This window comes from Diceros bicornis, assembly GCF_020826845.1.
Source record: "Diceros bicornis minor isolate mBicDic1 chromosome 2 unlocalized genomic scaffold, mDicBic1.mat.cur SUPER_2_unloc_6, whole genome shotgun sequence".
NCBI lineage: Eukaryota > Metazoa > Chordata > Mammalia > Perissodactyla > Rhinocerotidae > Diceros > Diceros bicornis.
Window position 1 is genome coordinate 450,642 of NW_026690880.1, and position 27,112 is coordinate 477,753.

The 27,112-nt window shown below is 41.5% G+C and overlaps 1 long non-coding RNA gene across 3 annotated transcripts; it reads left to right on the forward strand.

The window, feature by feature from the left end:
- Positions 1–11,218: 11,218 nt before the first annotated feature.
- Positions 11,219–15,419, forward strand: LOC131401815 (uncharacterized). 3 transcript variants are annotated; one of them, XR_009218002.1, is made up of 3 exons: positions 11,219–11,312; positions 13,798–13,917; positions 15,353–15,419. It is a non-coding gene; the product is annotated as an uncharacterized LOC131401815 (long non-coding RNA). The 3 variants fall into 3 exon arrangements; XR_009218000.1 differs by having other exon boundaries at positions 13,798–13,833; XR_009218001.1 differs by lacking the exon at positions 15,353–15,419 and adding an exon at positions 14,198–14,223.
- Positions 15,420–27,112: the final 11,693 nt, after the last annotated feature.

A 27,112-nucleotide genomic window follows, 5' to 3' on the forward strand; every position in this document is an offset into this window, starting at 1 on the left:
TTTTTCCAGTGTCTGGTGCTGTTCTTGGCACAGAGCAGGAGCTCAGAAAGGTTGTGTTTGATTTAAGAAGTAAGTATTTACATGGTGTACAATGAGCTTATGGTACAGCTTGTTTTCTGATCTCCTCCAGTTCACAGGTGAGTAGGGGAGACAACATGCAGTGATGTGAATTCAAGGTGGTGACATAGGGCTGCAATATAGGTACGCAGAGACCCATGGGATGAAATAAGTGATAGTATATATGTTTGTGGGGAGGGAAGTGTCATGGACTTCTTCATAGAGGCAGTAGCATTAGTATTATATCAGACTAATGAAGGCGAATTAAATTCTTGGTGGAATTCTTAGAAATGGCAGAAACTGACAAATTAGCCCTGCATTTAATATTCTAGGGAGCTGAGAAAAGGTTCAACATGTGTAGAACACAGACAATGTGGGTTTGGGAGTTGGGTCATGAAGTAGAAGAGGGACGGAAAACCAACCCTGAAGATTTTTCATACAATAATTAACATCTTGGAATTACTCAGATTTATGATATTAAATGGTGCAATACTGGAATCCCCCCAATGGTGGCATTATCTAATTTTATTTTTGTGATTGATGTGAAGCTTAATTTCACAACATCTTTTGTATAATTTCAATTTTTTTGAAATGTACTGAGATTGATGATATAGTCTGGCATATCGTCAATTTGGATAAAGCTTCCACGTGCACATTTGGCGTGTGGTAAGTTTGGGTATATGTTCCATATGCACATCTAAAGAACACTACATCCACTAACTTCAATTCCTACATGCTTGGAGATTAATAAATACACTTGTAAACAACCGATGATTAATGAGTATACTATGATGGAAATTAGAATGTATTTCCAATTAAAAATACTATTCATCAAATCTTATGGGGTGGAGTTAAATCTATCCTTAAAGAGAAATGTATAATCCTAGATTATATATATTTATATATTATTGTGTATATTTAAATAAAGAAAGGTTGAATTTCTAAGTTCTAAGCATTCATCACAAACTATAAAAAGAGCAGAAAAGTAAACACAAGGAAAAGAGAAAGCACAAAATGATAAATATCAGAGGAAGTGTTAACAAAATAAAAGACAAACATCAAAAGGATAAATAAAACTAAATTAGATTCTAATAAATGACAAATATGCTCAATAAAATCCTAGTACTAGTGTTCAAAAAAAGAGAAAAATTGCAACAAAATAATACCAAGGCTGAAAAGGGAGTAATCTGTTCAGATCATATGGAAAAATTTTAACATGAAGAAAACATAAATAACATCATGTTGATACAATGAAAATTTAGAGGAAATTCACAAATTTCTAGGCAAATAAAAGTTACCAAACTGCCTCAAGAAAAAATGAAAAATCTGAATATTGCCATACCTATTACAGAAATTGAGACCATCCTTTAAAACATTTCTACAAACTTTTATTGTAAGCTATTTATTTGGTACAAAGCTGATGAATCTGCCCAAATATTCAAGAAAAAAATAATATACATCTACTCAAACTCTTCCAGAGAATAGGAAAAACTGAAAACTTTTTGACTCACTTTGAGAGACGAGATTAACATTGCTACCAAAATCTAACAAAATCATTGCAAGAAAGGAAATTACAGGCCACTCTCTTTCTTGGATTAAATTCATTTATACTAAAAAAAAATCAAATCAAATCAAGGTTCCAAATCTAGCCATATTTTATAAGAAGGACATATCATGACCAAATTCGGTTCACGCAATGTAATTCAGTACACTAATCTCTGAAAAAAGAGAAATAATAATCTCAATAACTGTAAGAAAAACTAGTAAAATTAAACACCTATTCATATTTTAAAACAAACAACAACTACAGAAACAACACTTACCAAATCAGGAACAGAAGGAAACTCTCTTACTCCCATACACAGTATTCACAGAATGGAACTTCATGGTGCACTGTTGAAAGCAAGGATAAGAGAAAAATGTTCAACATCATTGCCTCTATAAGCCATTAGACTGGAGGTCTTGTCTGATACAATATTGGCAGGAAAAGAAATAAAAGGAATAATTTACTTCAAAGGAAGAAGTAAAATTGATGTTATCTTCACATGATATTATAGTATAAATGTAAAAACCATATAAATTAAGGTATTAACTGAGTTTATTGGTGGCTGAGTACAAGGTTAATATAGAAAGTTTTGCTTCCATCTACCCGTCATAAGCATTCAAAATTTAAATTTTAAAAAATGACATTTACAACATCTTAAAGTATGAAGTACCTAGAAATAACTTTAATGAGACTTTCCAAAGATTTTTGTCCATAAATTTATAGAACAGCATTTAGAAAAATGGAGGAAGGCTGAAAGAAGTGGAGGGATAAATCAAATTCGTGACTGAACAGACTCAAAATTCTACAGATATCAAAACTGTCCAAATTAATCTACAGCTTCCGCAAAATTGCAGCTAAAATGCCGACCCGTTCTGTGGAAATTACAATTGATACAATTCTTATGGAAATGATAAAGGAAAAACTTAGCTAAGAAAATCTTGAAGACAAAGAATAGAGTGGGAGGACTTACTGTACCTGACATCAAGTATTATAGCATCACAATAGAGGAGGTTCATCAAGAGGATAAACAAGTAAATCAACGGAACCAAATGGTAAGTTCAGATACAAGCTGCTCATATAGGGACTCGCGTATAGACGTCTGATTTACAAGGAAACACTGAGGAGGAATGGGAAAATGAAAGACTTTTCAATAAACCATGTTGGGTAAATTGGCTGTCTTCATGGAGAAGACAATGACTCGCCAACCCTAACTCACACCATCCACAGAAAACGTTATCAGGCAGATTGTAGTTCTAAAAGTGAAAAGTGAGGGAATTTAAAGGGACATAAAGAGGAAGGAGCAATGCCCCTGTAGAAGGAAAAAGCATGTATTGATACCTGCAAGGATGAGTGGGCACGGAACAGTTTCAGAACCACATGAAGATTTGGGAATCTTAAAAATCAGAGCAGAGGTAGTAGAGGTAGGCAAGACCAAGGTTATACAGTCTTTTTGGTCTTCCTAAGAGTTTGTCGGATTTTTTAATGGAGGATAAACATGATCCCACTTACATGTAAAAGTGTCACTTGTGATGCAGGACAAGGGCAGGGAACCAGAGTAAAAAGATCTTGTGGTAACATAGGAGAGAAGTGACTAAAATCTTAACAGAAGTGGTGGAAGTGAAATCAAGATGAAATGTTTTGGAGATCATTTTAGATGGTAGAAATGGTCTCATTTTGAAACTCCCGAGGAATGAGGTCTATGACTTGGTCATCTCTGTTTCCCTAGAATGTAGCATATTATCTGGCTCATGGAGGTTTTCCAATAACTGCTTGCTCATTGAATGAGTAAACCTAGGCCATAGCTTACAGGGGTATAGCTCAGAGAGACAGGGAGGACATTTGGTTTTCTGCTGAGAAAAAAGTGCTTTCATGAATATGCAAGATAAATACTGAGAAGGATAATAGCTTTGCTTACTTAATCATAAATAAGATGGGCAGTATTAACTGGGAATGGTTCTCTGTAGAGCATTCTGTTATTTGATGCCTGGAGCAACAAAGGAAGATAATTGGCTAAACTTACCCAATGCCTTCTTTGGGGGCATGCAAATGAGAGAGAATGACTGAACCTGGACTCAGGACACTTTGCATCTCTCCCCAGACATGGATCAGTGTGTGAAGTGTCCAGATCATCAGTATGTCAACAGAGGGTGAGATTGCTGCCTCAAAAAAGCTGTGACCTTTCTGGCTTATGAGGACCCCTTGGGCATGGCCCTGGCCTGCACAGCTCTGTGCTTTTCTGTCCTCACAGCTGTGGTCCTGGGGGTCTTTGTGAAGCACCAAGACACTCCCATAGTCAAGGCCAATAATCGGACTCTCAGCTACATCCTGCTCATCTCCCTCACCCTCTGATTCCTCTGCTTCTTACTCTTCATTGGTCGTCCCAAGACAGCCACCTGCATTCTTCAACAAATCACATTTGGAGTTGTATTTACTGTGGCTGTTTCCAGTGTCTTGGCCAAAACTATGACTGTGGCTGTGGCCTTCAAGGTCACTGCACCAGGGAGAAGGATGAGGCAGTGGTTGGTGTCAGAGGAACCTAACTTCATCATTCCCATCTGCTCCTTTATCCAGCTGAGTCTCTGTGGAATCTGGCTGGGAACCTCTCCTCCCTTCATTGACACAGATGCACACTCTGAACACCGCCACATCCTCATCGTGTGCTACAAGGTCTCGGTCACTGGTTTCTACTGTGTCCTGGGATACCTGGGTTCCTTGGCCCTGGGCAGCTTCACTGTGGCTTTCCTGGCCCGGAACCTGCCTGACACCTTTAATGAAGCCAAGTTCCTGACGTTCAGCATGCTGGTGTTCTGCAGTGTCTGGGTCACCTTCCTCCCCGTCTACCACAGCACCAAGGGCAAGGTCATGGTGGCTGTAGATGTCTGCTCCATCTTGGCCTCCAGTGTGGGGCTATTAGGCTGCATCTTTGCTCCCAAGTGCTACGTTGTTTTCCTAAGGCCAGAGAGAAACACATCAAATGTATTAACTAATAAAACACATTCAGCGAGAAAATAATCGAAATGTAAGTTATTTTCATAGGTCACAAGAACTTGCCTACACTTGAAAAATAAACTACCACATTTTTGCAGATCCACTTTAAGTACCAACTAAACTTACCTTATATCTCCACTTAATTTTTTGCTTTACGTTTCTTTTGGCTTTGTACAATTTTCCTCGGGCATTCAAATGAACAAATACAAAAACATTCATACTAATTCTCCTCTAAAATTATGTGTGAAAGATTGCGAAAATGGCCACACATTAGTCTTCTCTCACTGTCTCTTTGGTCGTAGCATCCCACGTGGACTCTGGGTAGACTTGGCCTTGTAACTTGCTTTGGCCAATGGGACATTAGCAAATGACATAAGCAAAGGCATGAAAAACACTTGCTCATTGTTGGTACTTGTCCTTCTCTGTCTGCCCTTGGGAAGCCTGAGGCCATCAATATGTGAATGAGTCTAGATAGACTGCACATCTCCATTACTCCAGGTGACTTCAAGTCAACAATCAGATATGTGAGTAAGGCCGTCCTAGACCAGCCAATCCCAGCTGAGCCACCAATAGGTCCAGATCAAAATAACTGCCCAGTTAGCCCACAGAATCTTGAGAAAAAATAAACTATTTTTATTTGAAGCCACCAAATTTTAGGTTGGTTTATTATACAGCAGAAGCTAACTGATACATAATTCTACCATTTATATATGTCCTCTCATTATTTGTGTAATTATCACAGATTTCTATTTCTTTATCCAATATCATAGACTGGAATATTTTTCTCTAGATTAAGTCTCTGAAAGAAAATCAGAGACCATATCATGTTCCATCTTACTCTTTCTCCTTCCTCTTTTCAACCAAACATCTTTAAGCATATATATTAAGAATAGCTTCACTAATTTTAAGATTATGGATATTCTTCTATATTGTCATCCACCACTGTTATACGCAGGGGATTTTTACTTTTAATTTTAGCCCTTATAATCCATTTGGAATGATTTACTTGTGAATAATGTTAGTTGATGGTCCAATGTTTTATTTTACAAATAGATATCTTTTAGTCTATAAAACAAACACTACATCATTTTAAAAGTTGATTTGAAGCATATGGAATCTGAATAATGTTTGGAAAATTGATATCTTTGAAACACTGTTTTCAATCACAAGTATAGTATATCTCTCCATTTAATCAGAGCTTTTACACACTTTGTATCTCTTTATAATCTTCTTCATATAACTAATGTGTAGTTCCAATTATTTTAACTACTCTTCTTAAATCATTCATTGCTCTTATGAATGGAATAATTATTTACATGTTTAAACTAATTCTTGCTCATGTAACAGTATTTTTGATGGTTCATATAGGAATCTAGCTTCCTTATACATTACTGCACTTATTTACCAGTTCTAAACTTTATAAGTTATGTCCCACCAAAATAATAGATTTTCTCTTCTTCTCTAATATTATTTACCTCTTATTCTGTTGATTCTCATTTTTTCATGACTGTGCTCTCCAGTGCCACACTGAATCACAAGTGTTTGCCAGGAGCATTTTCCTCTTCTTAAGTGTAGTGTAAACATCAGATAAATTCCTTGTCAGGGCAGAGCAGACATCTAAGGGAGAAAAAGTAAAAACATGAAGGGGAATCATTTCTGCCTGGAAATCAACAGACTTGCTTCTCTTGGCTGTTTGGAGCTGGAGATCTTATGACAATGTGGCCAGCTGAGAATCAGAGGATCTTTCTCTAGTCCCAGGAATTAGTCTTGGTCAAATCTCTCAACCTCTTTAGACCTCAGTTTCTTCACCAGTAACATGAAGAGTTGGACGAGTCTTTTTGAGTTCTGAAATCCAGTGACAACAAGATACCCTTCACCCAGATGCACTTGACAAAGACCAGAGAGAATTTTCACTTGTCTTCTTCTGCATCAACATTATTATCCATATCACCCCTTAAAGACATATCAAATGTCTACTTTCGCATGACACTGATAAAACAGGTTCCATACCAAATCGCTGTTCATTGGGATAACAAATCTATAGTTAATTGTTTAGAGGTAAGTATAGAGATGGGCCCTGCTGGAAACAGCAATCAATGGGCCAAAAAGTCTTGCTTTATTTTACAGCAAGGCTGTAGAAACACTCCCTAATACACCAGAATGCTTAAGTACTTAGAAAGTATGAAATAAATGGGAGCCTTGTATCCATGGTTACAAGCTAATAAGGATATGATTTTTAAAATTTTGTTAATGATGCCATTTGCCTGCTATGAGGCTGTTCTCTGGTGAGTAAACAGCAGATGTATTCAAGACCACTTTCACTCCTTTAATAAATATTTACTCAGCGCCTACCACTTGCTGCACGATAGCAGTGATCTACCCTAAGAGCATTTATATTCTAGTAGGGTGACACAGACCATAAACAAAAAGAGAATCTTGAGGTGATCAATAAAGTTACATATACGTCAAACTTTTTTCATTCTGGACTATTATTCACCCTTTCCCTTCTTTGACTGTTTACCAGAAGTCTAATCATGGACTTGAAAACCCAGAAAGCGTGGGTCCCAACTTTCTTCTCGCAACACCCCTGTTTCAAAGACATAGTGTTTATCATCTGAGAGTATGTCTCTTTAAGAATAAGTTCTTATGAATCAGCATTATTTCATCACTTTCTTGAGAGGACCGATGATATTATGAAGGGAAAAAAATATCATATGGGATTTATACTTGAAATGATGTTTCCACTCTAATTGTGTTATTTAATGTGGTGTGATTTGGGGAAAGTCAGTTACTCCTTCAGAGACAGTGGTAATAATACCCTGAAAAGCATTCTATAGAGATTAAATGAAACAAAGTATGAGAAACTGCTTTGTAAATTGCAAAGCAATCTATTTCAGCTTATTTTTTCTAATAATATTTTCATTTATCCAATCCTTTTTGACTCTAACAAACCTGCCTAGACTTTTGTCATTTATTCAACAATAATAATGGGTCAAAATGGTTGAATATTAGAAATTTCATATGGTTCAACTTAATTAATAGGCCATCACAATATTTAATTTGGTTATAATTACAGTTAAATTTTTCATGATGCCTTATCATGTGCCAGGCACTTTCTAGGCATCTGACATGTATTCACTCATTTAATCCTCACAACAATGCCATGGAGACAATACTATTAACCTCTATTGTATGGATGAGGAATATTAGAGGTTATATAATTGACCAAAGTCACACAGCTGGTACACAGGCAGTCCACCTCCAAAATCTCTTTTCGGGATCCATTAGAGGTTGTGGCACTTACATTGTAAAAGGATCACCTTGGTTCCTGGTTGGCGAATGGATCAGAGGGTACTAAGGAAGAAAGCACATGGCTACTGAAATGATCCAAGCAAGCAATTCTGAATACAGGATTTCCTTCCTTTTTAAGGCTGAATAATATTCCATTGTATAGATGCCCCAGATTTTCTTCATCCTTTCACCCACGGGTGCACAATTAGGTAGTTTCCATCTCTTGGTTATTGTGAATAATATTGCAGTGCATTTTGTCAAATGATTTCCTGGCACTTAGTGAGTTTGAAAAAATTCTTCTTATACACATTAGTTACTGTAATGAACTACCTTTCTAAATGTCTAAAGTTTAAATATTTTTCATTCTACAGAAATACCTTGCCTAATCATGATTTGTGTTGTTATCAGTTCATGAATGATCTAAGATTTTTGTACAAAAATTTGTTATAATGGCTTTTTTGCATGTATTCAGGAACCTTGCATAATATGGGTATTGCCTGATTCTTGATTTTTAGTAGAGTTTTCTAGTAAGCCTTTGGGATAGGAACCATCTTTGTAGATGTGAGGCAGACAGCAGAAAAATAATAAAGTGATTGCTATATTTAATTATATCAAAAGAAAACTTTCGTTTTGCTAAATTGTTTTTACACAGTCTTTGCTTATTTGTAAGAGTGACACATATCATTTTATTAATGAAAAGAAAATTCAATAAACAATTTTAACATAAAACAATATCTATTGAGAACTTATATGAAAATTTTAGCAATATGCTGTCGCCAATTTCCTCATCTGCAAAATGGAGATAGATAATACCATCTTCCTTATGGGTTGCTGTGAGAATACTCAAGAGTAATGTATGTAAAATGCTTATCAACATGTGGATTGGAAAGTGATGCCCCATTCATTTTTCCACAGGGATGATTACAGCTTTTTTAATGCTTGAAGTCTGTAGTTTTCAAAATACGTTCTACTCTTGTAAAGTGAATCCTTTTTACAAATTCTTTGTAGAGTTTGATGATCCCTTTGGAATACAAATTCAGGCTCCCGTGTGTGTGCGTCTGTGTGTATGTATACGCACATCTCTCAAATAATACTCCAAGCCTTATAATGAAAAGCTACCTTCCCCACTCTTGACTCTGGTTCCAAAAACAATTTCTTTAATTTTCTGGTTGAAAATCTATATTTCTAAATTAGCTACCCATACAGCTTTTTCATTTTTCAGCTTTTGACTATTTATAGTTTATTTCTTCTCTGAAAAAATCAGCACGAAGAGTTCTTACATATGTTAAAAACATAATTCCCCTTGCCCAATATAACTATTTAATGAATTAGGATAAATCAAAATTCAATGTCTACTGTTTTATGACATAAGTGTTTACTATTTTATAGCATATGAATCTTATCCAGAGATGTGCGACGTCAGATAGTATGAATACATTTTCTTTCTCACTTTTTCCTTTGACCTTTTAAATGGTAAAATTCTCTTGTTTCTTTGTTGTCTTCCTATGGATTCATCACTGGTTCATCTCCTTCCACCAGAAATTTAAATCTCTTCTCATTAACTTCTGATGCATGAGACAATTCATGGGCTTCAGGTTTTGCTTGGGGACATCCCTTTTGGGCTTGAACATATACACAGTCCCACATATACACAGTATGTCTGGAAGGATAGAGGAGGAAAGGATGTTTATCTCTGCGCAAAAGTCCCGGGAGACAGTGGTAGAGTGAGAATATTTTATTGACTTTGCACCACTCTTTGAAGGTTTCCTATACGTGCATCTACAATGTAGGCCTCCCTCCCCCCAGATTTTTAAAATTAAAATAGCATTATATCCTTATCTACTGGCTTGGAACAGCAAGTTGTAGAGAAATGTGAATATATGATCCAATTTTTTAACGAAATTAAGAACAGGAAACACACAAAAAATTTAGAATTCTGAATATGGGCACATCATTCTATGAGGCTGTGTAAAGGTGGGGAAAGGAATGAAGAACAGCTGTTCAACATCCAGCTACCTGTACAGTCTAGGGGTCCACGGAAAGCCTCGCCTCCAGCCACGCCCCTGGAGCTGATTTCCTCCCCCTGTGAAGTCTGCCTGAATTATTCCAGCCACACCCCCGCCTCTTCCCGCCCCTGGAACTGGTCTCTGCCCACAACGTTTGGGCCTGCCTCCGCCCACAGCCTGGTCCCGGCTCATTGCCTTGCCTGCACCCTTGTTCCCGCCCATAAAACTGCCTCCCCGGCCTGCTGTCACTCACAGCCTTGTCCCGCCCACAGCCCGCCCCTAGAACTGGTTCCCGCACACAGCCCCGCCCCTAGATTTTGTCCCTGTCCCTGGTGGTGACCCAGCCCGCTTTCCAGCTTCTCACTCACTCTAGAAACTAGACACCTCCTGTGAGGCTGGGGTGCACGGCCTCGCCCCGCCCGCCACCTCAACCCGCAGCCCCCAAACGTTCGTTCTCCCCGAACGCCCACCCGAGACCGGAACCGGAAGCGCGGGCGGCGGCATGGATGGAGCGGGCGTTCTGTGCGGTGTGTTCCGTCTTCTCGGCGAGGACCGCATTCCCGTGGATGTTCGCCCTCAGGGGCGGGGCTCGGTGAGCGGCGGGCGGTCCCGGCTCCAGTCGCGGTCCAGGGAGGGGCCTGGGCGGCGGGCAGCCCTGTCAGGGCCTGGCGTCCCTCCGTCCTCCCGGAGCCCCGTTTCCCCAGGGCTGTTCGCTAGGGCCCCCGAGGCTGCTCTTCCTCCTGGCTCCGGGCGCCACCGTCCCCTCCTCAGAGTCCCCGTCACCGTCCTCCGTGTGATTTTGTCCCCAGGGGGCTTTAGCCGCTTCTGGAGGCAATGTTTGGGTTGTTACTAATGGGGGCGCTCCTGGCATCTAGAGGGAGAGGCAGGAATGCTGCTCAGCGTCCTCCAGGGCCCAGGACGGCTTAACAGAGAATTATCCGGACCCAAATGTCAGTTGTGCCGAGGTTGGGAAACCTGCTCCAGGGCCTGAAAATCTCCCGAGCCCTGAATGAAGTGTGGAAATTGTTGACAAGTCAGCGAGTCCCTTACATGGTCCCTAAATGACAAGCTTGTTTAAAGGGTCCAGAGTCACCAAAAAGTCTCTGTCCAGCCAAGTGAGTTGAGTGACTCAAGTGCACACAGCACGAAGCTGCTTTCTCCCATCTCGGGGAGCAGCAGACGGCTGGATAGGAATCGGGAAAATCCAGCCACAGCCAACACTTACAGTTAAATCAGTAAATACAAAAAAAGAAAAGTGAATGGGGTTGGCCTTTCCATCCAACACCCTATAAAAGGCCTCAAAAGCTTGTTTGCACTTTTTTCCCCCCTCAGACACGAAAAGCATCCGTGGACCTCAAGTTTGAGGTGAAACCAGGCTCAGGGGCCACCTGTCCTCGCTGATCCATGGATTTCTGTGTGACCAGGTGAGTACCCTCTGGACCTGGTACCAACAGGTTCCGGCAGCCTCCGCTGTGCAGAAGACCTGCTAGTGAGCTTTCCTGGGCTCGGGTTGTCACCACCTGGAGTCACTGAGAGTGAAGGTATCTTGAGAAAAATTATTGATGTTTGATGGATGGAAAGATGGTAAACTGTGTGTGGTTCTGTGTGGTAAATATTTCAGTAAGTACAGTTATATGCAAATAAAAACATATGAAACAAACCTAAATAACTGCAAATGTGTATTATAGTAGAAAATATAGATTTACTTGCATTGCATAATACTCAAAAGTCAGGATTTATATATAATATAACTACAGAAATGTTTTGCGTGTGTATGTAGTATTAGAAGACATCCCATGAAATATTAGCAGCGATACTCAGCAACATTCCTTAGACCCATTCAATTTGATTTCTAAAGTCCTATAAATCCTCCACATAAATTTGAAATAAAGGAGCATTCAGGGAAAAAAATGATTGGAACTTCTTTGTATTAATAACAAATTTAAAATTGAATTTGCCAGTAACCAGATTCATTTTGAGCATTTTTTTCTTTATGACATTCCAAATCATTTGGAGGAGTACTAAGCAACACTGTAGATTGAAGGGAAGGGCGCTAGTCTCCAAAAAGACTGTCCTCTCCACCTTGCCTTGTAAAGGGAATTAACTTTGTTTCTTGAAACTTTTCTGAAATAACGGTCTGGTGATTCATGTTGCAGAGAATCTTGTTAAGTAATTTTGTATTTAGTTGTTGACCTCTACTAATTGTGTGTGTATGTGTGTGTGCCTTTTTCATTCTAGCTTTCCTGTGATGTTCTTGAGGAGAATGTGTGCTTGTCATGCAATAGATAGTCTCTGAGTGTATAATTAATGGTGACCAACCATCCTCGTTTATTCAGGACAGTGGGGTTTTCCAAGACACAGGACGTTTAGTGTTCAAACCAGGACAGTCCTAGACAAACCGGGATGGTTCCTCATCTCATGAGCCAGGCCCTGGGCCACATGCATGGGGACCTGGAGAACCAGAGAGACCTTGTCCCACCTCCATGGAATTTATATTGTATTTGGGAATTTGGATTTTGAAAAGTTAATGATGAGAGTGATGTGGGAGTTTGGCACAAGGGGAATCAACCTGAGGGGGCAGAGAAGCCCTCTTGAGAAGGGCTGATATTTAGCTTGAGAGCTGGAGTTGGGACTGGATTTAGCTGGTCGGAGGGTTAGACTGGAGTGAGGGTGTGGGAGTGTGTTCAAGAAAACGTTTCAGGCAGAGGGACCCGCATGAGGACACCCCTGAAGCAGAGAGCCTGGTGTGTCCATGAACTGAGAAGAAGGATGGCTGAGCCGAGTCAACACAGGGGTAGGGGTGTGAGCCACACTGGCGAGGGGGGACAGGCAGGACCCGATCAAGGGTGACTGGGACTCTGTTCTAAGACCAGTGGGAACCCTCTGGAGAGATGCGAGTAGAAGGATGATGTGATTATCGTTTGGTCTAAGCATGTGGGTTAAAATGGACTTCATGGTTAAGAATGAAGACTTAATAGGCAAGATGGGAGGTGCTGGCAATAAGATTAAGAATAAGATGATTGTTCCCTAGGCCTGGGTGATGGCTGTGGAGTAGGAAAGAAGTAGAAAGAAAAGACCTTGGAGTGTAGAACCGAGAGAACATAACGGTACTTTCTTGCCTGCATGTGTCAGATGGCACAGGGCACTGACTGTTCTCGCTGTTGTCCGTGCAGACCTGCAGGCGCCCCCTCACCCAGGTCTGTGTGTTCACCCCTCTTTGCCACTCACAGGCCCCTCCTCCACATCCTAAAAGAAGTCAGGCCTTACTTGTGAGGGGGTTGTCTCACACGGGAGACACCTAGGAGAGCCCCTCCAGGCATCAGAGCAGCCCCTTCAGCATCTCCATTACCCTCCTCCCTTCCCCTCTCTCGCTTTCCACACCCAGAACGACCCTGCTCAGTATTCCACATCCCCATGATCTTCCTCCCCCAGGCTTGAGAAGGGTGGGGCAGCCACTGGGGTGGACATCATGTGCACCGTCCACTCTGACCCCAGCATGTCCCGGGCTGGACAGAGAGTGACTCTACTGGGAGCTGAGCCATGAGACTCAGCGCGTCACCCACCTGGGCTCCTTCACCCTGGACTGGGACAGCCTCTACGTCAGTGGTGAGGGGCTGTGCTACAGCCACACTGTCTCTCCCAGTCAGAGTTCTGTGTTCCCTCCGTTGCTCTAAAGTGAGCTATGATCCATCTCTCTATGCTCCTGGTCTGAGATCAGTCTTCTCATCACTGTGTGATCACTGGGTCCAGCCACCTTCCATCTCATTGCCTTCCCCTTGAACACCCCTCCACTCGTCCCCGCTGCTTTCCCCTCTGCTTTTCCCACAAAGGTCCCTACATCCTTCCTCTCCCTTAATTCTTTATGTTCACTCCAACTCTTGCTCAGCTCCTCTCGCCTTCTCTCCACAGGTTACACCTATGGAGCCGTGGCCCCGACTACCAACAGTGAGTATTCCTGGCCCTGATCTCCTGGGTCCCATCTGCATTTGGAGTTTGGGAGCACTTGTTCTCCTTCACCTGCTGTCCTTGGTGAGGGAAGGACCTGGAAGGGCCCTAATTCATCCCTTCTCTCCCTCCCGGGTTCTGGTGGAGAGTCCCAGCGCAGTGTGAGAAAGCCTTAGACACAGACATGTTCTCCACCACATTCTGACCCCACGTGGTTTTCACTTTAATTCTGCTAAAGCGCCGCCCTTGGTCCTCCTTTTCCAGGTATCCCATCCATCTGCCCATTTTTCTGCCTATCTGTCTCTCCTCCGAGTTCAGTCTCTGTTGTTCACATATCTCTCTCTCGGGCTCCTCTCATCCACAGGCTTGCTCATCCCTCTACTCACACAGTCTCCCCTCCCCTCACTCTCATGTATGCTTCACCTGTGAATGGTGGTCCTGAGACAGCCAGTGCTGGAGCCCGGGTGAGCCTGGGGGCTCCTCCCACTCTGTCCCTCCCTGATGACAGCCCTCGCCACAGCTCCCGAGCTGGCCACCACGTCCCTGCATACTTGATCATCACCTGTGCCACCAGAAGCCACCACAGGTATCTGGGGGCCCCTTTTCCTTACCAAGAGAAGCTCTCTGGCCCCACTCCCCATGAGCCAGATGTGATCCAGGAGCTGGGAAGCCAGGGTGTGAAATTCTGGTTTTAGGGCAATCATGCTGATCACAAAGATTATACCAATGATTTAGTCTAAGGCCAGCCCTCAGAGAGCCCCTAGTCTTGTGAAATTAACACACCATTATAATACAATGTGGAATATTTCGGGGAGAGGCACCTGGCATAATTTGGAGGGGAGGAGCTTGCTAGAGAAAGTTTCACCAGAATGAAGTCTTTAAGAATGAGTAGGAGGGACCCTGGCAAATAGAGGACGAAGGGTTTTCCTGGCACAGAGGATTCCATGAGCAAAGGCTCCGGCCCGAAACAACATGCCGTATGGGGAGAATTAAAACGAATTTGGGTTGCATGAAACATAATGTTTAACCCGCAGTAGATGGATAAAATGAGACTGAAAGGTGAGCAGGAGCCAGATTGAGTAGAGCCTTGAGTGCCAGGTCAAGAAGGTTGAACTAAACACTGAAGGCCATAGGGAGCCATGGGTGGTACTAGAGCAGTGGTGGCCCTAGTGAGGTATTCATTTCAGAAAGATTCTTCTAGTAGTCCATGTAGAACATCCTTTAGACAGAGCATCCAGTGAGCCTGCTGGGGTGTTGGTCCGGGTGAAGGAAGTTAAGACCTGAGCTAGGACAGGAATGGAGAGAGAGAGTGTATGTGAGGACAAGTGTGCAAGGTGAATGGGTGTTACTGGGAGGGAGGAGGAGCTGAGCAGATATGCTGGTTCTGACTTGGGTGACCACACGGGTGGGTGATGGTGCCACTGGGACAGAAGACGACAGATTACAATGAGTGCAGGACTCTGGTCTAGTCTCAGGCCAGCTTTTAGAGATGGCCATCACTCTCCCTCTCGTCTTGCAGCTTTGGGGCACAACCTGAAGACCCTCACAGTCAACGTCACCATCTCCACCCTCCGGTATTCATCAGACATGAGCAACGATTAGGCCACGTTCAACTTCACTGAGAGGGTCCTGCAGAGCCTGGTGAGACCCTGGTCCCAGCAGCTCCTGGTGGGTTAAATCCCACCCAGCCCCTCCTCCAACCCCTGTCCCTCCTGCTCCTCCTCCTCCTACTTCCTCCCCAGCTGGATCATTGTTCAAGAAGAGCAGCCTGGGTCCCTTCTACTCAAGTTGCTGACTGGTCTCCCTCAAGTGAGACCCTCCCCTGAGCATTTGCCCCTAATGACCACTTTTGTGACCACCCCTCTCTGTCTCCACACTGTCCTCCCATTTCCTCCTTCCTGTTCTGGCCCCCAACCCCAGAGGTTTCAGGACCTCTCTCTAGAGTCCCCACATCCCTCTCTCCCCAGGCCTGAGAAGGATGGGGCAGCCACCTGTGTGGACGCTGTCTGCACCCACCACCCTGACCCCGTGGGCCACCATGCCTCTGTGCTGGGAGCTGAGTGTCTCCACCTGTCTGCTCTTCCTCTCGGTGGCTCCAGGCTCTGCAGCCCAGAGTTTATCCATCAAGAGAGAGCACCAGCTACATTTCCGCATCATCAGCTGGAACCTCAGCAACTCGGAGCTCACATCCTCGGAGTACACCGCCCTGCTGAGAGACACCCAGGACCAGGTGGGGTCTCCCTCTCCCGTCTCTCCTTGCCCTGAGGGCACCGTCATTCCTCCATCTGACTTAGATCTGTTATGTGATTGTTTCAACCCTTCACTTTCCCTGCATGTCTGGGTTCTCTCAGTGTCCAGAGGTGATGTCCTAGCTGCCTTCCCCATTTCTCACAGGGGTAAACTGAAGCTCAGAAAGGGGAGTATTGTGCCTAAGGTCACACAGTGAGCTAGGGGCAGAGCCAGGATTTGAAGTCAGGTCTCCCTTGCCCCAAGGTCTGTGATCTTTCACTGGCTCCAGTGGCCCCCTGTGTCCCCAGGAGACCTTCATCTCACCCACTCTCCCTCGTGTTTGTTCTAGGTCACCAAGCTCTACAGAGGCAGCCAGCTTTGAGACATATTCCACTCCTGCCTGGTCACCTACTTGATGTAGGTTGACTAGATTGGAAGCATTGGCTGAGATGGTGGCTGATGACTCTGAGCTCCCGTGACATATCATTGATCTGGAAGTCACTTAAATCGTGTCCATTCTGCCCCACATCCTTGTCAGCTAATCCTAACATCTCCTTCCATAGGTTTTTGGGGGATGAGAAAAGCATTAACATTTGGTGCCACCAACCTCCAGCACCCTGCTCCTCCTCCTCTTCTGGAGACTTTCAACAAATATCAGCAGTCTAACTGTGCTCTCCAATAGTGGAGCCGCTAACCACATGGGGCAATTTAAATTTTTTATACACCTATTGCGATACGGTTCACATATTGTGTGTGGGGAGGAGTGTATTTTTTAGGTTTTTCTATATACAATATCTTCTCATCTGCAAAACAAATAGTTTTACCTCTTCTCTTCCAATCTGGGTTTCTTTTATTGCTTTTTCTTGCCTAATTGCCCTCATTAGAACCTCTAGTACCTGTGATTAACATACGAGATAAGGGAAGACATCATTGTCTTGTCCCTGGTCTTAGGGGGAAATTTTCAGTCTTTCACCATTGAATATGGTGTTAGCCGTGGGTTTTTCATCGATGCTGTTTGTAGGTTGGGAAAGTTTTTTTCTATTCCTAATTTGTTGAGTGTTTACTTTTTTTGACATGAAGGGCGTTGTATTTTGTCAAATTCTTTTCTGTATATGTGGTTGAGATTGCGTGGTATTGGCCCTTATTCTATTAATATGGTGTATTACATAATCAAGTTTTCAGATATTAAGCCAACCCTTCAACTAGAGGTGAGAGATTAAGATGTTTTCAAGTCTTTCTTGGGCGTGCCACAGCCCTGAGCCCTTGTGGCCTTCTAGATGCCCGCAAATACACTGGAGCTTTTCAATGGCCCCTGTGGACATCTCATTCTCCCAATTTTTCTTCTAAGATTTTGGCTCACCTCTTGCCTGCCTCAGCTGGTATCACTCCCTCAGGCAACTACAATAGAAAACAATTAGCCCTGATTGTTTTTAGCAAGTGCCCTGGGGACGGACTTTCCTCCCTGGGCAAGCTCTGAGTCAAGTAACGACAAGCCCTGAACATGGGGCTTTTTCAGGGAGATGCCAGGCAGGTCAGCTAGTGACAGTTCGGTGGGGATGGGTCTTTTCAGAGCTCCAAACCCATTATGGCTGCTGGGCTGCTGGATGTCTCAGCCACTATAGTTCTGAGAATGACGGTTTTCAAAGTTATGGAGGATATTGTGAGAGCAGGATGGGACAGTGCAAGTTATAGTGCCACAAGTTGGCTCCCTTTATCAAGATTCCACCATGTTTCTTCACTAAACCCTCCTCAGATTCTTACAAGCCATTGATTAATTTCTAGACTTCTGAAAAGTTGATTTTGACCAAATTTACCAGTGTTCTCATTGTTTTTATGCATTTCCAGAAGTCCTTACTCCAAAGTTTCAAAAATGTTCTCCCTGTAGTTATTTATTTATAAATTAATTACTTTAAATGAAATTATGTGAGAAATTCAGTTCCTCACTCACATACACTAGCCACATTTTAAGTGCTTGATAACAACATGGGGCTAATAATGAGTGTATATGGTAGTGCAGACAAATGTTTACATTATTGCAGAAAGTTCTCTTGGACAGGACCCTGACGCAGGGAATCTAGAATCAGGGTAGAATTCTAGACACCCTTATTCATCCCTTGTGCCCTTCGAGGTCTGACACCCACAGTAACCACACTGGAGCAGACTCCCTGTGTACCTTGCCACCTTGACACAGAGACTGGACAGAGTTGCCATCTATGAGGAATTCCTGCGCCTGACCCAGAATGGACCCAACTGCAGAACTTGACCCTGGACAGGAAGAGTATCCTTGGGGATGATAAGGCTCCCTGGTCATTGGGAAAGAAAGTGAGGCCTTTCCGGGGACTCTGGATGCCTGGGGCTTAGAGAGCATTGAACTTTCTCAGGCTGGCAGGAGGTGGCGTAGTCCCCTAGTCTTTACCCACCATTGAGAGAGAAAAGGAAACCAGTGTAATATAGGAGTCACTCACCTTCTCCTAGACAGCTCTGTGACCTAAAGCTAGTCACCTCCCCTCTCTGGACTTTTGTTTCCTTATCTCTGCACTGACAGCAACTGGATCAGATGGTCAGTGAGGGCCTCCAGCTGTGTGTGAAGCAGACTCACAGGTTTGGGGGTGGATGTAGTTTCTGATCCACAGGCTATAGTTTGCCAAGTCCCACTCTAGATGATCACCAATGCGCTAGAACTTTCTGCAGTGGTGGAATGTTCTATATCTGTGCTCTCCAGTGCACAGCCGCATGTGGCTGTTGAGTACTCGAAGGATGGTATTGTGACTGGTCTTTATTGTTACTGATTTTTAATGTTACTGAGGTACTAGAATTTTTATTTTATTTAACTAAAATTAATTTTAATTCAAAAAGAGACTTGTTGCTGCTCCATATCAGACAGCACACCTCTAAGATGTTGTCTAGGTAGAGGTACAAGTAGGGGGACCTTCACCCCTCCCCCCTGCCCACTGGGTGCTGTGTGTCCTACCCTCCTGGAGTTTATGTTGTAGCTGGGAATAACAAGAATAGAGAATTGAAGCTTATCAATTATTTGATGTGAACAAACTCATACTTGCAGGTGGAAATCAGAGAAGACTTCCTGCAGGAAATTACATTGTAGGTTAATCCTAGAAAATGAATATTAAGCAAATAGATAAAGGAGAAGGGGATGATGTGTTTCTAGGCACGGAAGAACACTTTTGAGTTGGATTTTACAAATTTAGAGAGATCCCATAGGCTTGCCAACTGTGATGACCCATTCTGCCCCCGGCTGTCATAAGAAAGTCCAGCCCAAATTCAGTCCTCTGTGCCCAGAGGTAGGAATTTGTTTTAGTTTATTACATTTTTGTTCTGTGATAATGGTCTTGTATTTGTAGCAAAGTATGCTCACTTTTTAGAGATGGAAACTAAAATGGGGTGAAACATCATGATGTCTACTTGACTTTAATATTTCATTGAAAACATGGGATGAATCAAGGGTGGCAAATGTTAATAATTTATACATTGATGCAATATTGTTTTAATTAGATGGAATATACATTGTTAAATCTAGATGATGGATGTTTATGAGACTGTTCCCTTTATTTTTCTGTGTCTAAAAAGTTTTATTAAAAAGAGTGAAACACACTTACATGCACTCTCCATTTCATTCACTTCCAGAATATTCTCCCAACAGAGATGATGCCTTGACTGAGAAGCCTGGTAAACCTGCAGGAAGCCCCAGCCCATGGTAGGGGGCGAGTATCTTCATGCTGTGCCTCATCGAAGAGAACCATGCGCACAGGGTCTTGGATGATGAGGAAAGTTGGCCAACCCTTGTCAAGGAGGGTTGAGGCACAGTGGGGTCACCAGGAGCCCTGGGGTGATGACAGGATGTGGCTTACCCCACCACATGTCTCCCCAGACCTCCTCTTCTGGGCCCTCATCCTCATCTGCTTGGCGGGACTCCTGGTGCTCATCACAGGCCTGATCTGCTCTGTCTTGGTAAGACATGACGTGTTGCTTGTCTTCTTACTATTGGGTTGTAAGAGCTCTTTATATATTATAAATACCCGTCCTTTTCTAGGGATATGTTTTGCAGATGTTTTCTCCCAGTCTGTGCCTGGCTTGCCTTCTCCTTCACCACATGAGTCATTGGAGAAATGTAAGTGACAGTCATCATGAGATTCCACCACACTTAAGAGTGGCTAAAATTAAAAAGACTGACTATAGCAAGTGTTGTTGAAGATGTCAAGTCACTGAAACTCTCATCGAGTGCTGGTGAAAAATAGCTTGGATGCGTCTTTAAAAATTACATACGTCTACCCAGCCATTCCTCTCCTAGGAATCCATCCAAGGGAAATAAACACATATGTCTATACACAGACTTGTACACACATGTTGATAACAACCTATTTATAGTAGATAAAAATGGAAAACAACCCAAATGTCCATCTACTGGTGAACGGATACACAAAGTGTGGTATATCCCCACAGTGGGATACTATGCAACCATAAAGAGGAATGAATTATTTTTTTTCTATTTTAATTATTCTATTGAAATTATAAAGGGTTTTAACATTGTGTAATTTCGGGTGTTCATTATTATTTGTGAATTTCTGTATAGACTGCATCGTGCTTGCCAGCGGTAGTCTAACTTTTATCCATCACCATGCATATGTGCCCCTTTAACTCTTTCACTCAACACCCAGCCCCCTTCCCCTCTGGTAACCACTAATCTGTTCTCTTTATCCCTGGATATGTTTATCTTCTACATATGAGTGAAATAATGCTATTTGTCTTTGTCTGGCTTATTTCGTTTATCATTATACCCTCAAGGTCCATCCAGGTTGTTGCAAACAGGACGATCTTGTCTTTTTTTTTCTGGCTGAGTAGTATTCCATTGTATATAATACATACCACATCTTCTTTATCTGTTCATCTGTAGCAGGGCACTTGGATTGCTTCCATGTCTTGGCTATTGTGAATAATGCCACAGTGAACACAGGGGTGCATAAATCTCTTTGAATTGTTGATTTCAGTTTCTTTGGATAAATATCCAGTAGTGGGATAGCTGGAAGGTATGATATTTCTATTTTTAATTTTTTGAGAAATCTCCATACTGTTTTCCCTGGTGGCTGCACCAGTTTGCATTCCCACCAGCAGTGTGTGAGGGTGCCCTTTTCTCCTTATCCTCTCCAACATTTGTTATTTTTTGTCTTGGAAGTTATAGCCATTCTGACAGGTGTAAGGTGATCTCTCATTGTAGTTTTGATTTGAATATTCCTAATAGTTAGTGATGTTATACATCTTTTCATGTGTCTGTTGGCCTTCTGTATATCTTCTTTTGAAAAATGCCTGTTCATATCCTCTGCCCATTTTTAGACTGGATTATCTGTTTTTTTGTTGTTGGGTTGTATGAGTTGTTTATATATTTTGGAGATTAACCCCTTGCCAGATATATGATTTGCAAATATTTTCTCCCAGTTGGTGGGTTGTCTTTTCGTTTTTTGTGTGTGTGTGTGTGAGGAAGATCAGCCCTGAGCTAACATCTGTGCTAATCCTTCTCTTTTTTTCTGAGGAAGACCGGCTCTAAGCTAACATCTATTGCCAATCCTCCTCCTTTTTTTTCCCCCCAAAGTCCCAGTTTATAGTTGTATGTCGTAGTTGCACATCCTTCTAGTTGCTGTATGTGGGACACGGCCTCAGCATGGCTGGACAAGCGGTACGTCTGTGCGCGTCCGGGATCCGAACCTGGGCCGCCAGTAGATGTTCGCGTGCACTTAACCACTAAGCCACGGGGCCGGCCCTGTCTTTTAGTTTATTTCATCGTTTCCTTTGCCTTGCAGAAGCCTTTTAGTCTCATGTAGTCCCATTTGTATATTTTTTCTTTTCTTTCCCTTGCCTGAGTAGACATCGTATTGGAAAAGATGCTGCTAAGACCGATGTCAAAGACTGTACTGCGTATATTTTCTTCTAGGAGTTTTATGGTTTCAAGTGTTAGAGTCAAGTCTTTTATCCATTTTGAGTTAATTTTTGTGTATGGTGGAAGATAATTATCTACTTTCATTCTTTTGCATGTGGCTGTCCAGTTTTCCCAACAGCATTTATTGAAGAGACGTTCCTTTCTCCATTGTATGATCTTGGCTCCTTTGTCAGAGATTAACTGACCACAGATGTGTGGTTTTCTTTCTGGGCTTTCAGTTCTGTTCCATTGATCTATGAGTCTGCTTTTGTGCCAGCACCATGCCATTTTGATTAGTATAGCTGTGTAATATATTTTCAAGTTAGGATTGTGATGCCTCCTGCTTTGTTCTTTCTTCTCAGGATTGCTTTGCCTGTTCAAGGTCTTTTGTTATTCCATATACATTTTAGGATTCTGTGTTCTATTTCTATGAAGAATGTCATTGGGATTCTGATTGGGATTGCATTGAATCTGTAGATTACTTTAGGTAATATGGACATTTTAACTGTGTTTATTTTTCCAATCCATGTGCATGGAATATCTTCCCATTACTTCAGGTCATCACTGATTTCTTTCAATAATGTCTTATAGTTTTCATTGTATAGGTCTTTAACCTCTTTGGTTAAATTTATCCCTAGACACTTTTTTCTTTTTGTTGCAATTGTAAATGGGATTGTATTCTTGAGTTCTCTTTCTGTTAGTTGTTAGTTCATTATTAGAGTATAGAAATGCAACTGATTTTTGTAAGTTGATTTTGTACACTGCAACTTTGCTGTAGTTGTTGATTATTTCTAATAGTTTTCTGATGGATTGTTTAGGGTTTTCTATATTTACAATCATGTCATCTGCAAACAGCAAGAATTTCATTTCTTCCTTTCCAATTTGGATTCCTTTTATTTCTTTTTCCAGCCTAATTGCTCTGGCCAAAACCTCCAGTACTGTTGAATGGGAGTGGCGAGAGTGGGCACATTTGTCTTCTTCCTGTTCTCAGAGGAATGGCTTTAAGTTTTTCACCATTAAGTATGATGTTGACTGTGGGTTTGTGATATAGGGCCTTTATTGTGTTGAGGTACGTTCCTTCTATACCCATTTTATTGAGAGTTTTTATCATAAATGGATGTTGGATCTTGTCAAATCCTTTCTCTGCATCTGTGGAGAGGATCATGTGATTTTTATTCCTCATTTTGTTAATGTGGTGTATCACATTGATTCATTTGTGGATGTTGAAACATCCCTGCATCCCTGGTATAAATTCCACTTGATCATGGTATATGATCCTTTTAATATATTGCTGTGTTCAATTTGCTGATATTTAGTTGAGGATTTTTGCATCTGTGTTCATCAGCGATATTGGCCTGTAATATTCCTTCTTTGTGCTATCCTTGCCTGCTTTTGCTGTCATGGTGATGTTGGCCTCATAGAATGAATTAGGAAGTGTTCCATCTTCTTCAACTGTTTGGAATAGTTTGAGAAACATGGGTATTATATTTTGTTTGAATATTTGGTAGAATTCTCCAGAGAAGACATCTGGTCCTGGACTTTTGTTATTTGGGAGGTTTTTGATAACTATTTCGTTCTCTTTACATGTGATTTGTCTGTTCATTTTCTCTATTTCTTCTTGATTCAGTTTTGGGAGGTTGTGTGAATCTAAGAATTTATCTATTTCTTTTAGGTTATCCAATTTGGTGGCATATAAGTTGTTCAGTGTATTCTCTTATTGTCCTTTGGATTTCTATGGTATCTGTTGTAATTTCTCCTCTTTCATTTCTAATTTTATGTCTTTGAGCCTTCTCTCTTTTTTTCTTAGTGAGTCTGGCTAAGGGTCTGTCAATTTTGTTTCAGTCTTCTCAAAGAACCATCTCTTTGTTTCATTGATCCTTTCTACTGTTTTTTTAGTCTCTATTTCATTTATTTCTGCTCTAATTTTTATTATTTCCCTCATTCTGCTGACTTTGGGCTTCATTTGTTCTTCATTTTCTGGTTCTATTAGGTGTAGTTTAAGGTTACTTATTTGATATTTTTCTTGTTTGTTGAGGTATGCTTGTATTGCTATGAATTTCCTTCTTAGAACTGCTTTTGCTGCATCCCATAAGAGTTGTTTTGTTGTCTTTTCATTTTCATTTGTCTTCAGGTATTTTTTTATTTCTCCTTTGATTTGTTCGTTGATCCAATGGTTCTTCAGTCGTGTGTTCTTTAGTCTCCACATATTTGTGACTCCCCCATCTTTTTTCTTGTAGTTGATTTCAAGTGTCATAGCATTGTGGTCAGAAAAGAAGCTTGATATGATTTCAATCTTAAATTTATTCAGGCTTGCCTTGTTTAACAACATATGGTCTATCTTTGAGAATGTTCCATGTGCACTTAAGAAGAATGTGTATTCTGCTGTTTTGGGAGGGTATGCTCTATGTATATCGATTAAGTTCATCTGATCATATGTTTCATTTAATTCCACTATTGACTTGTTGCCTTCCTCTGCATGATCTATCCCTGGATGTAAGTGGGGTGTTCAGGTCTCCTGCTATTATTGTGTTGCTGTTAATTTCTCCCTTTGGGTCTATTAAGGGTTGCTTTATATTCTTTTGTGCTGCTGTGTTAGGTGCATATATTTTTATAAGTGTTATGTCCTCTTGGTGGAAAGTCCCCTTTATCATTATATACTGCCCCTCTTTGTCTCTCATAGTCTTTTTTATCTAGAAGTCTGCTTTGTCTGATATAAGTATGGCAACACCTACTTTCTTTTATTTGCCATTTGATTGGAGTATTTTCTCCCATCTCTTCATTCTGAGCCTGTTTGTTTTTAGAGCTGAGATGTGTTTCCTGGAGGCAGAGTATTGTTGGGTCTTGTTTTCTAATCCACCCCACCACTCTGTGTCTGTTGATTGGAGAATTCAATCGATTTAGATTTAGAGTGATTATTGATACTTGAGGGCTTAATCCCACCTAATCTATATTTTCATTGTTTCTCTTCCTTTATGTTTCTGACTACCATTTCACTTTGGGGGTTTTCATGGAGGTTTTCTCTTTTTTTATGATCTATGGCTCTGCTCTGATTTTTTGTTTGCTGGTTACTGTGAGGTTTGTATGAAGATCTCATAGATGAGATAGTCCATCTTCTGATAGCCACTTATCTCCATTAGCCTAAGCAGGTTCCATCCCTTTCCTCTTCTCCTTCTGAGTTATTGTTGTCACAAGTTATTCATTTTTGTTTTGTGCGTTTGTGACTAAGTTGAAGTGTTTACAGTTACTTTTGATGCTTTCCTTCCCTTCTTCTTTTAAGTTATAATTAATTATTTGCTACCCTGTCATGAAACAGAGCTGTAGCTTTCTGATTTTGTCTGTCTATTTATCTCTTTGCTCAAAGCTTTGTAGACATTTGCCTTCTTTTTATTTCGGGTATGAGGACGTTCTTGATCATTGCTTGTATGGGAGATCTAGTGGCATTGAACTCCCTCAGCCTTTGTTTATCTGGAAAAACTTTTATTTCTCCATTGTATCATAAGGATCGTTTCACTGGATAGAGTATTCTTGGCTGAAAGTTTTTGTCTTTCAGTATTTTTAATATATCATTCCATTCTTTCCTTGCCTGTAAAGTTTCTGCCAAGAAATATGCTGAAAGCCTGATAGGTGTTCCTTTGTAGGTTATTTTCTTCTGTCTTGCTTCCCTTAATATTTTTTCTTTGTCATTGGCTTTTGCCAATTTTACTATTATATGCCTTGGAGAAGGTCTTTTAGCGTTGATGTTATTAGTTATTCTCTTGGCTTCATGTATTTGTAAGTCTGGTTCTTCCTCAGGTTTGGGAAGTTCTCAGTTATTATTTCTTTGAACAAGCTCTCTCCTCCTTTCTGCCTCTCTTATCCCTTTGGAATACGTATAATTCTTATGTTGCTTTTATAGTTGAGTCGTATATTTCTACAAGAATTCCTTCCTTTTTTAAAAATCAGAGTTCTCTCTCCTCATCCGCTGGAAGAATTTCTATATTTCTATCCTCTAAATCACTAATTCTTTCATCCATGATATCAGCTCTATTTTTTAAGGAGTCTAGATTCTTTTTTATCTTTTTAATTATGTTCTTCATATCCAGATTTTCAGCTTTTTTTTAATAGCTTCAGTCTCTTTGATGAAGTATTCCTTTTCCTCATTAATTTTATTCCTGAGTTCATCAAACTATCTGAACATTCTTGTAACTTTGTGAGTTTCTTTATGACAGTTATTTTGAACTGTGTCATTTAGATTGTAAATTTCTATGACTTCAAGTTTCGTTTCTGGAGATTTGTCATTTCCTTCTGCCCTGAATTGTTACTGTAGTTTCTTATGGTGTTTGATGAACTAATCTTTTGCCTGTGTATTTGTGGTAGTGTCAGGTCGTAGATTCCACCTGCTACTGCTGTGGGGGAAGCATGAGCTGTGTTTCTGATCCCACCCCATATGCTGGAAGTTGTGTGGGTACAGTGGGTGTTTCCACTCGCTGGGAAAGCATTCCCACTGGGCTCAGAGCTGCCACCACATGGAGGCACGTACACAGTTGTGAGACCGCAGCATTACTATGGGTATTTGTGCCACCTGGGAAAGCATTTGCATGTGCGTGTATATCTGCTGCTGCCTTTCCTTATGCTCATGCCAGCCTCTGTGCTTGGTGGCTGGGGCTTCTTCATGGGTTCTGAGCATTGGCCAATCATTGGGACTGCAGTGGCACAGTGTGCTTTCCAACCATCCAGGAAAGCATTCATGTGCGGGTCCAGGGCTCCCGCCAACCCCTCCCAGAGTTGCACCAAGGCACATTCCTACTTTTGGGGATGCAGCATTACTATTGGCTCTCACACCAACCTGGGAAGTGCTCGGGTGTGTGCACAGTGCTGCCAGGGAAGGGTTGGGGATAGGAATGAATTCATAGTACATGCAATAACAAGCATAAATGTCAAAATAATTATGCTGAGTGAAAGAAGCCAGTAAAAAATGAGTACATAGTATATGATCCCATTTATAAACATTTTAGGAAAATCTATAGAGATATATACCAGATCACTCATTGCCTGGGAATGAGAATGTGTTTGCAAATGGCAGGGAAGGAGGAATTAAAATGAGCATGAGGAAATTTGGGGAAGATATCGTTCCTTTTCTTGATT